This window comes from Balaenoptera musculus, chromosome 12 (genome assembly GCF_009873245.2).
Source record: "Balaenoptera musculus isolate JJ_BM4_2016_0621 chromosome 12, mBalMus1.pri.v3, whole genome shotgun sequence".
Taxonomy (NCBI): domain Eukaryota; kingdom Metazoa; phylum Chordata; class Mammalia; order Artiodactyla; family Balaenopteridae; genus Balaenoptera; species Balaenoptera musculus.
Window position 1 is genome coordinate 12,943,846 of NC_045796.1, and position 12,410 is coordinate 12,956,255.

The window sequence follows — 12,410 nt, forward strand, 5'->3', positions numbered from 1 at the left end:
GGACATACGTATATTCTTTTTTTAAAAAAAATCTTGAGTATTGATGTACTTTCATGTATAACTAACATTTTCACTTCACTGATTTGCAATGGCTGAGGCTCAGGAAGCTGAGTTGTTTGTGTGTATGTTTTACCAGTACCGTCCCAAATCAGTAACGCAGCTGTGTGTTGTGTTCGAAGCGTGAGCTTGAAATGATTCGCCTGCTTCTGGGATGGGGTCGATTCTGTCTGAACTGAAGGGATCTGACAAGCTCACATTGAATATGGTTCACTAGTGAAACTTAAAGGCTGCCTCCCCCAGAGGGATTGACATTGCAAGAGAAGGAAACGGCTTAAAAAGAAAGGAATAAAACTGTAATTATGGCATTTCAGGCATCAGAAAAAGAGTCAGAGATGCTTTATGGATGGTGTTAGGGTGACTCCAGGCATAGCACAAATCATAGTTTTCCTGAAAGATGGATTATGTTTTTGGATCTTAGAGTGTAAAATGATAGCCCTCACAAGTAAAATGTATGTAAGTATCAGTTAGGCAAACGGTGATTTACCGAGGGCCCTATACTAGTTTATGGGGATACAAATTTAAAAAACAATCCATCCCTGCTTTCAAAGAGCTGACCATCCAGCTAGGAGCGAAACTTCCAAGCAGGACAGCTGCATAATTTGCAGGTCCCGGTTCAAAATGAAAATAGGGGAACCCTTGTCCATGGATTATTAGGAATTTTGAAAGGGTGATATTAGAGCATTAAACCAAGTTCAGGGCCTTTCTAAGGACAGGGACTTGAGAAGGCACATGTCACATAACATAATCATAATAAAATAGAATTCGAGATTTTTGTAGATAATACTGTGAGAGCAAAGAGGAGGAAATAGCTCAGTCTGAAGGATGGGGAACGCTTTCCAGAGGAAGTGACTCATGGGCTGCACCTTGAAGGACAGACAGCTGGGGCAGCTTGGGTGATCCAGGAAAGGGGAGCTAAGGGAAAAGCATCTTCGCGCTGCTGCAACCTTCTTCCCTTCAACCTGATCACAGGCTTTCCACTTAGCTCTTCTGTTTTGAATCCTTCTTGTGATTTCTTTACACTGTATTCATGGTCTTCTTGTTTTGTCAATTTCAGACATTATCTACTGACCTCAGAGAACAAGCAACGAGAGTTTGGCTCACTTGAGAACAAATAGCCTCATTATCTCTTTCCTCCTCCCATTATAATTAAATTTCTATTTTTAGTGCTTCTGTTGGTTACTTGGGTGACTTTCTGAACAATATGCTTACACTTCGTTTCTTGCCTATACAACATCTCCTGACTGCTCATGTTGTCAGTTAGCACCTCAAACTGTGCACCCCCCCAGCACCATCCACTTCCCCACTTCTCCAGTGCTCTCCAATGGAAATTTCTGCATTAGTAGAGATGTTCCATGTCCAATATGGTAGCCACTGGACACAAGTGGTCTTGAGCACTTGAAATGCAGCTAGTGTGACCGAGGAACTGAAGTTTTAAATTTCATTTCACCTTAATTAACTAACATTTAAATTTCAATTGTTAGTGGCTATCGTGTTTTACAGCCCAGCATATTTTAAAAAAATTTAATTAAATTAATTAATTTATTTTACAGCAGGTTCTTATTAGTCATCCATTTTATACATATTAGTGTATACACGTCAATCCCAATCTCCCAATTCATCCCACCACCACCACCCCACCCCCACTTTCCCCCGTTGGTGTCCATACGTTTGTTCTCTACATCTGTGTCTCTATTTCTGCCTTGCAAACCGGTTCATCTGTACCATTTTTCTAGATTCCACATATATGCGTTAATATATGATATTTGTTTTTCTCTTTCTGACTTACTTCACTCTGTATGACAGTCTCTAGGTCCATCCACGTCTCAATTTCATTCCTTTTTATGGCTGAGTAATATTCCATTGTATGTATGTATCACATCTTCTTCATCCATTCGTCTGTCGATGGATAGCGCAGCATATTTTAACTTTTATATTGTCAAGGCTTATTCACAATCTTTTCTAATTTTATATTTTCTCTATACCTTGATTCTTACAGTTGGAAATCAGTTGTGAGTATTGCATTGTCATGCCTATATAAGTATTACTTACTTTACCACCAAGTAATATAGAGTAATTGAGTTTTAGTTCTTTTACTGTTTTTTTTTTTTTTTATTTTGGGATAGTCTAACTACTTTTTCAATTTGTTTATTTTTTTAAGATTTTTTTTTTTTTGACGTGGACCATTTTCAAAGTCTTTATTGAATTTGTTACAATATTGCTTCTGTTTTATGTTGCAGTTTTTTTGGCCACAAGGCATGTGGGATCTTAGCTCCTTGACCAGGGATTGAACCCACACCCCCTGCAGTGGAAGGCGAAGTCTTAACCACTGGACTGCCAGGAAGTCCCTCAATTTACTTTTTTAATTCTCTACTGACCCTTAGCTTACTCCATATTTTCAAGGTTAGTACCACACTCTGTGATCCCATGTTTCTCCCCCAAACTTTGCTTTTGGAGACATTTCCCCTCATGCTTCAGTCTGCTGCATTGCTGTCTATGCCAGCAGCTTTATTGCACCTTTTCACTCCATTCGTAAGCTGGGTCTTCTCTTTCCTGGATTCTACCTCCTCCATTATCTGATTTACCCCCTTTTTTGCAACTAAATTCCTAAGACAGCGTGTGTGGGAGGTCATCTTTCTGCGTCAGCTCTTTTGTGTCTGAAAATAGGCATGTTCTGTCTTCATACTTCATTGATAGCTTAGTTCAGGATCAACGAGCTACTGCCCACGGGCCAAATCTAGCTGCTGACTGTTTTCTGTACAGCTCATAAGTTAAGATAGTTTTGACATTTTTAAATGGATGAAAAAAATCAGAAGAAGAAGAATAGTTTGTGACGCACAAAAGTCATACACAATTCAAATTCTGGTGACCATAAATAAAGTTTTATTGGAACACAGTCTTGTTCATTCACTGACTTATTGTCTATGGCTGTTTTCAGATTGCAACCGCAGAGGTGAATAGATGATCTGTGACTACTTATTATTCAAATATTTACTATCTAACCCTTTACAGAAAAAGCTTGGCAACTCCTGGTTTAGGTGGTCAGAGCCAAAACCCAGGTTTCATGACCCCATGTGACCCAACCATAACTCTGTATGGCTTCCCTTTACCTTCCTGAATGCTTCTCCTCTGCTCTGGCCAGACCGGCCTCCTTGCTGTTTTTCTACCCTACCAGTCAGGCTCTGGATCCTCCGGACTTTTGCATTTGCTGATCCGTCTCCTGGTCACGCTCTTTCCTCTGATGTCTGCTGGCTTACTCCACTTCTTTCAGATATTTTCTCTGGGGTCACCTTCTTTATGAGTCCTTCCCTGGATACCTCATCTGATTTTTAGCCTAATTGTCTCCCTATACTCTGTGTATTTCTTACCCTACTTTATTTTTTTTCCTCCTTAGCACTTATTACTACCTAACACATTAGCTGTGGCTTATTTTGTATAGAGAGCACACCATCCTGACTGCAGCAAGAACAGAAGTCTCCTGAGGGCAGGGTTTGCCTTATTGTTCACTCTCTGCTGTATCCCCAGGGCCTGGAATGGTGCTCCAAGATGTTTGCTGAATGAATGAATGTTGTACTCTAGTGTGAAATCAAGGTCCTGCAGAACTGGGGAGGTTTTGCTCACTTGCCTTCTAACCCTCAATTCTACTTCCAGAGAAATCTGGAAACTTTCAGTTTCTTGCTTCTGTGGAAGTGACTTGTTTTCTCTGTCTGGGGGATTTTAGGATATTCTCTTTGTCTTTGGTGTTTGGGAATTTGACCATAACTTGAAATTCTTTCTCCTGGGTACTCAGTGAGACTTTTTAATCCAAATACTCTTGAACCTCACTTAACGGAAATCTGTCATGTTATTTCCTTGATGAGGTAACTGAGTAACATTTCCTGAAAGATTTACTTGAATTTATCATCCAAGCTTCCATCAAAATCTTTATTTGACCATCATATTTATAATATCCAAGGGGTCTTTCTTGTTCTCAGATTATTTATCTTTCTTAGCACCCTGTTCTTTTTTTTATGGATACAATATCTTCGTAAATATCTGTAAGGACACTGATTAGAAAGTTGTTTTCCCCCCTTTTCTACATTTCGTGGTTACCCAAAAAGGAGATGATGTCATGCCCCAGCACGTGCTGAGTGACACCGTCATACCAGAATGTGGAGTTCTCACTCTGAAGTACCCGTATGCACATACATTGCCTGTATTCCCTGTATAATTTCAAACTTTTTAGAGAAGAATCCTCCATAATATTGCTCAGGGTGGGGTGAAACGGCTGCCTGCAGGATTGTGGGTGTTTGCTGTGTAAAGGCTGGGCTGGTAGAGATGTTTGACAGAGGGGTATGGGAGGAAGGCTAGGTTCTTACAGACTTTCAGTGAATCTTCCAATTTTCAGCCCCCTCACTTATTTAGATTTTCAGGCTTCTCTTGGCTTTTTGAGTCCTGATTTGCTCAGGGATTCCTCATCACAGGCGGTCCATTTCTCCCATAGTGTCCTTCTTATGGGTGGGATGCTGTGATTCCCCTGACCTCCTTCATCTCTTACCCCTCCTCTGTCATCCCATCTTCCAGAAATCTGTTGAGATCTCTCAAGCTCTAATGCTCTTCCTCCATTTTTACTTTTGCTATTGTCAGTTTATATACTTTTTATACTTTTCCTATCATTTTAATGAAGTCTTGGGAGGGAGGGAAAGGGGAAAAAAAATCTGTGATCAGCCCATCTTGAAGTGGAGGGACTTGAAGAGGATTCCACTTCTATAAATCAGGTGACTATGCTCAGAGAATTTAAGTGGCTCCAATTCTAGCCCTACAATTGTAAATTATGTGCCCTTTGAGGATGTCTTTGAAGATGGCATCTAAAAGCCTGATGAGAAACGAGGCCCTGCTACTGATGTCACTAAATACTTTTCATATCATCTATTACTTTTGGGGGCTACCTAACGCAAACCACTAGAGGACAACTCCACACAGGGATGAGATGAGGCAGAACTGCCCAGAAAGAGAAGTTTCTACAAACAAGAAGCCACTGGGAGAACTTTCATTTTATCCCTGGTCAAAATGTATAGCATTTTATAATCCTGTCACTCCTCCACAGATTTGATTTAATTTTTATCTTCTCATGAAACTAACATAAATAAATCAGAGATGTCTGAGACCAGAGACTGAGCTAGTTTTCAAACTATTATTTAATCCCCAAAGGCAAAGCTTTGACAAGATAGCAACTTTGTCATACATTCTCTTTCTTTGCTCCCTCAACAGTTAGTTATTTTTAACACAGTTTTTATTGACATTTGGATTGTGAGGTATGGGGGATGTCATGTTTAATCTATAAATTCAAAAACTTCTGAAAAAGCAGAGACGTAAACCATGCCTTACAGAGGGTTTCCACTTTGCTTTTGAAAATGTTGCCCTTAATCTATTGCCAGTTAAACTGCAAGTCAAGTGCCACTGGTTTCTGACACCTGTTATCAGTACCTCTTCAAATTAGGAAGATCTAAAGTCAATTTAGATCTTAGAATTATTTACTTCTCCACCCAGAATGACCCTTTTCTCCTTATCCCCAGTGGTTGTGGGCCAGGAAACAGACCTTCTATTTGCCCTGGTCTATGCAGCTCCTGCTTAGAAAGGAAGACGGAAGGAGTGATCTGCTTTTGTACTTGGTAGGGTTGGGGGAGCGCCAAGCAATAAAGCTCTGCCTTGTCATCCTTAGGAAGGAGCAGATTCATTGACCATTAAGAGGAGAAAGGCCAGGTCACGGGAAGTTCTGATCCTCATAGGGTAAATGATTAAGGTGACTATATAAACCTATATAAGCGTATAGAAGAGTCCAGCTCTGGGCTTTCTTTGAGGTTTTTCTCATTCCTGTGGTTAGGTGAAAAGGTATTCTTTTTACTGAAATTGCTTCAGCCACCTTCCAGAGTCTAGGCTAGTTTTATAGTGTCATTTAGGTTTTTGCTTGTGTGTCACTTTGTTTCTTAGAGATGGAATGACGAAGATCATTAGGCTTTCAGGTCTGAGCAGTGTGATCTTGGTCATGACTAGAGTGGGCTGCAGGCCAGTTTACCGCTTGGATGAAAGGCTCAGATTTCCCCTTAGTGCTATGACTATATTGATGATTTTATCCTTAGCTGAGTCTTCCCTCTTGTTCATATTTGAATGGACAGGGACAGCTTCAGTTTGGATAAAATTTTATATACCTTATTTAAATAAACCTATAGGATAACCCGCTGTGATCCCCACCTCCTGGAATGCACACTTTCTAGAGTCCTCTCCTCCGGAGTGTAGACTGGACCAAGTAACTCACTTCTAACAAACAGAATGTGGCAAAAGTGTTAAGATATCACTTCTGAGAGTAGGTTACAAAAGACCGTGACTTCTCTCTTGCTTACCCTCTCTTTCTGTCAGGAGGTCAACTGAGCTGGGCAAGGGAGAGCTGAGCTGTCAGGTGGTGGAGTAGCCGATTAAAGCCATAAGGCGACAATGAAAGATCACTGACTGTGAGGGCACAGGCAAGTCTGTAGCTGGAGGAAGGGCCGACCCACCCCATCCCATTTTCCCCAGGGAAAGGTGCATTGTCGGGGGTCAGGACTGAGGTGGGGATCATCTCACTGGTGAAGGAACCCCAGATAAAAGGCTCCAGCGGTGTGATGGCCCCTGAGGTGTGTGTACGTGTGTGAGAGGGGGCCGGGAATACACTAGTCTTGGCTGAGTAACGGGGGTTCCCACACCTCCCTTTATAAGGAGGCCTCAGCAGAGACACCAGAAGAGGACCTTGGTCCAAGGTCTCAGATAAAAATGACTCTGGAATATAAATATGCAAAAGAGCAAGACCGACCAGGGAGGGCCGAGACCTTGACCACAGCTCCCCTCAGATGCTGCCGTGCCCTGCTGTCACCAAGTCAGCTGCGGGGAGGGCAGTGTCCCTGTGAGACCTGCCAGGGAAAGCCTTCGCGATCACCTATGATCAGGCCTGAAAGATGACACGTGGGAGTTTAACCAGGAGCCGGACTCCTCGCTCTCATGCTCTTTCACTCTCGCTTATTTGCTGTGATGAGGCCAGACGCCAGGTTGTGAGCTGCCCGAGGGGAGACCCACGGGGTGAGGGACAGAGAGTGGCTTCCAGGCACCAGCTAGCGTTGCACTGAGGCCCTCGGTCCCGTAGCCCTTGAGAAACTGAATCCTGCCGATGACTACGTGGGTGAGCTTGGAGGAATTTCCTTTCCCAGCCGGGCCTTGAGATGATTACAGTCTCCGCTGGCACCTCGGCTGTAACCTCGGGGGAGACCTTAGCTGGAGAACCCAGCTAAGCTGGGCCCAGATTCCTGACACTCAGCGACTAAGAGGTAATAGGTGTTTGCTGTTTTCAGCCTCTGAGTCCTGGGGTCTTCTGTTACGTAGTGATAGATAGCTAACACACGTGCTAACGATCTAGCGACCACATCTTGGGAAACTGCATGGTCAGGAGCCTATTTCTAATGATATGATTCCTTTTCTTTGAAAGTGGAGTATAAATATAATAAGATTGTGTTCTTTCCCCAGCAAGGTATAAAGGAAACTGCTTCCCCGCAAAACAAAACCCTGAATGGACCAATACAGCAATGTTGCATTAAGCTTCACCCACTAGTAACAAAGAATAAATTCCAAAATGCCCTTTCAGAAATACCACATGGTATATACCTTTTAAAATTAGGACCTCAAATATTACTAGTAACCAGGTATTTTTACTTCATGTACATGATCTTAACATGATCTTGAGAAAGCGTGTTCTTTGTGGAGAATCCCCCTTTGTATGCAGGCAGCTGGAGGGGATCTTACTTTTAGATAAAATCACAGGCTTGACAAGATATCTCTGTATGAAAATGAGAACTTAGGTGATGTTGGTTCAGAGGTTTTCACCCAGGGCGTCTGAAGCTTTTGGTTTTCTCTGCTTGTGTATGTGTGAAGTAAATTTAATTGTAAGAGACAGGGTTATAACCCACCAAGGCATCTTTGACTATGGTAGTGGAATTTATTAGTCTGTAGGGGCCTGTGTGTTCTTAGTACTGTCCTAGGCATTGTATAGTCTTGCCTAGGAAAAGGAGAAGTGAGAGGACTGGAATTTATGGGTGATGCATTCAAATCTATAACTTTTCCCTGTCATTTTCCTTTTCTAGTGTGTGAAGGAAAAGTTTTGAAGTTAGTCTATTCAGTATGCTACAAAAGAATGGCAGGCTAAGACTTGTTCTTATCCTAAGATACTTTTTTACAAATTTATCTGTACCCTCTATTTGTAAGTAATATGAACCATTAAGAGAGGAGAAAGAAGGGAAATGTGAAAGAACATTGAGCCAAAAAAGACTGATGATAGAAAAAGCAGCACTTCAACTAAACACACCGGGAACAGTTCTGCAGGTGACCTTGCCTGCAGATGACCCCACCCTCCATGCCTGCAGATGACCTCGCCCTCCATGCCTGCAGATGACCTCACCCTCCATGCCTGCAGATGACCTTGCCCTCCATGCCTGCAGATGACCCCACCCTCCATGCCTGCAGATGACCTCGCCCTCCATGCCTGCAGATGACCCCACCCTCCATGCCTGCAGATGACCTCGCCCTCCATGCCTGCAGATGACCCCACCCTCCATGCCTGCAGATGACCCCGCCCTCCATGCCTGCAGATGACCCCACCCTCCATGCCTGCAGATGACCCCGCCCTCCATGCCTGCAGATGACCCCACCCTCCATGCCTGCAGATGACCCCACCCTCCATGCCTGCAGATGACCCCACCCTCCATGCCTGCAGATGACCCCACCCTCCATGCCTGCAGATGACCCCGCCCTCCATGCCTGCAGATGACCCCGCCCTCCATGCCTGCAGATGACCTCGCCCTCCATGCCTGCAGATGACCCCGCCCTCCATGCCTGCAGATGACCCCGCCCTCCATGCCTGCAGATGACCCCGCCCTCCATGCCTGCAGATGACCTCGCCCTCCATGCCTGCAGATGACCCCGCCCTCCATGCCTGCAGATGACCCCACCCTCCATGCCTGCAGATGACCCCACCCTCCATGCCTGCAGATGACCCCATCCTCCATGCCTGCAGATGACCCCGCCCTCCATGCCTGCAGATGACCCCGCCCTCCATGCCTGCAGATGACCTCGCCCTCCATGCCTGCAGATGACCTCGCCCTCCATGCCTGCAGATGACCTCGCCCTCCATGCCTGCAGATGACCCCGCCCTCCATGCCTGCAGATGACCCCGCCCTCCATGCCTGCAGATGACCTCGCCCTCCATGCCTGCAGATGACCTCGCCCTCCATGCCTGCAGATGACCCCGCCCTCCATGCCTGCAGATGACCTCGCCCTCCATGCCTGCAGATGACCCCGCCCTCCATGCCTGCAGATGACCCCACCCTCCATGCCTGCAGATGACCCCACCCTCCATGCCTGCAGATGACCTCGCCCTCCATGCCTGCAGATGACCTCGCCCTCCATGCCTGCAAATAAACGTCTTTGCCTCCGAAACAGCAAAGCCAAACCGTGCAATGTTTCACACATGTGTCCTGGAAATGAACACACCGAGTAGTGTTTAATGATCAGTGGAGCCAGACAGATGAGACATGACTGATTTGCATGAACCGTGTCCTGGGTTTCAGAATTGAGGAAGGGTTCATTAAATGACAAGAGGGAAGAACAATGAAATTGGGGAAGTAGAGATGACACTTCCTCTTCTTTCGAAAGAGCCTTACCCGCTGGTCAGCTTCTAATGGTCGTCCTGTGTAGCCAGAGCCGCCCGAGCTGTGGCCGCTTTCAGTGGAATCCTCAACCTTGGCCTCAGACTATTATGAATTTTCTGAATTCAGGGATAAAGAGCCAGTGCTTGGATTTACTCTCTTTTTATTGCATGTAAGTAAAACCACTCCTTGGCTGATGTATGAAGTCATTGCTTGGCATCTCAAGATGGTAAAGCAATGGATACCCTAGTACTCTCTTTAAAATAGTGAGTTGTAACTAAGATGTGACCCTTGGGATGTACTGTTTGCTGAACTCTTCATAAACTTGCTGCTGTGAAGTCCAGGGCTAAAGACACTCTTTAGCCTTGAAGGAGAGAGCTGTGTACTCACTCTGCTTTCCTCTGGCTGGTTCTTAAATGGATGTTATATTGATAGCTGCTGGGACCTCAGACCATGGCTTTGATTTAGAAAAGCACAATTCAGCATGTGTGTGGGTCCTGAGGACTTCATTTGGGGAAACACTCTGTGGCCACCCTCTTTTGAGAAGGCGTGTTCTTTGTGGAGAATCCCCCTTTGTATGCGGGCAGCTGGAGGGGATCTTACTTTTAGATAAAATCATAGGCTTGACAAGATATCTCTGTATGAAAATGAGAACTTAGGTGATGTTGGTTCAGAGGTTTTTACCCAGGGCGTCTGAAGCTTTTGGTTTTCTTTGCTTGTGTATGTGTGAAGGAAATTTAATTGTAAGAGACAGGGTTATAACCCACCAAGGCATCTTTGACTATGGTAGTGGAATTTATTAGTCTGTAGGGGCCTGTGTGTTCTTAGTACTGTCCTAGGCATTGTATAGTCATACACAGAGTCTGATTCCTCGCCAGCTAATTGAAATTTTACGTGGAAATAGAAACAGAAAGAACACAGGTTTCTTTCTGATCACATCATGCAAGTGAGAAGAAAAAGGACTTCAGTTTGTGTATTTCTTGGTGTTCTCATTCTTTAATATTTTTTAAACGTCCCTTTCCTCCCTTTATGTATCAAGTGTCTTTTCTGGAGAAGGTCCATGTGTTAACTCTTGCAGGTAAGCTGCATTAAGCAAATACACATCATCTGAGTACGGAAATAGGAAGTTCTTTCCGGCAGTAGCTTGCTGTGTGGCAATAAGAGATAAGAAATTACTTCATGACTATTGCCTGAGACTTTCCTTTTTACTCTCATATCCTTCTTAAACAGGTCACTTCTGCTTTCCATCCGGCATGGAGGCCAGGCAATGTGAGCTGGGAACCCAAGCACAGGTTGATAACTTGCAAGCAGGTTTAATAGGGTAAATGGTGTGCAAGAGTGCAGAAAATCCTTAAAAATAAGCTCTTTGGTATTGAAGAAAATCCTACAAATGGGAGAATTACTGGGCTCTTCAGTGCTCTGAACAGTGCATGACCCATAAAATTCTCTCAGTCAATGTTTGTTGAATGACTGAATGACTGATTGGGATTGTTCATAAAATGAGTGTGGTAGGGTAGCCTTTGCCCTGTCTCCATTACCCAGGCACAAAAGGAACTGCAGGTTGGAAAAGGTCAGAGTGAAGCAGGAGAGGAGAATATGAAGGTGGGAAGAGAAGAAAGGATATGTAGAAAGGAGATGATAAGAAGCCTTAAAGGTGGCAATATGGTGGTGAAGGTGGAAGTGGAGGAGTGGTAGAGTGGTGGTGATGGAGGTGGTGGTGGAGATACTGGGGGTGGGGCTGGAGGTGGTGGTGGAGGAGGTGGTAGAGGTAGTGATAGAATGGGATTGGAAGTGGTGGTGATAGAAGTGGTGGTGGAAGAAGTGGTGAAGTGGAGGTGATGAAGGGCGGGCAGTGTGACATAGTCGGGAGAAATAGTTTTGGGATTAGACACAGCTGTTCAAAATCCGTGTGCCCCACTCACTAGCTCTATGACCTCTGAACCTGCAAAATGGTGACTATAATAAACTGACCTTTTTGTGTTGTTCGATAAGGATTAGAAATACGATTGCACGGTGCCTGCCACCTCATGGATCTTCACCAAATGGCAGTTACCAATATATTTTCTTCAGTTTTTAAATCACTATAGCCACACTTAACAGATTTAACTACCAATTTATCTTTTCTTCATGTTTTTTGCTGTTTTCTAAACTTCATAAAATGAGCATGATTCTTTTAAAGAATTATTTATTAAAAATAAATGTTATATACCTAGTTATCAAGATGGTTAAGCACATGGTGGTATATCTATATAAAAAATACTGTCAATAAAATGATGTTTATGGAAATATTGTTATATATTAAGGCTAAGTTAAAAAAGAGGAGAAACATAACTCTCAGCTATGTAAAAACACTGCAGAGAAGCAAGATTGAGGTAAATATGTTAAAGCGTGAACATACAATTAAGTTGGTTTATAGCTGATAGTTATATTTGTCTTCGTGCTTTTCTATTTTTTTTCAAAATTTTCATTAGTGGAGCATATTGAGACGACCTTAAAAATCTGAAAACAAAATAAATGTTGAATTAAAATAAATCAACAAAATTTTAACTCTCTTAACCTTCCACCAAAAGTGAAACAAAGGTAGTTTTTTAGTTACAGCGTGCTGAAGTTTGTGGTTCATTGCAATTGATGAAATAACACAGCGTATGT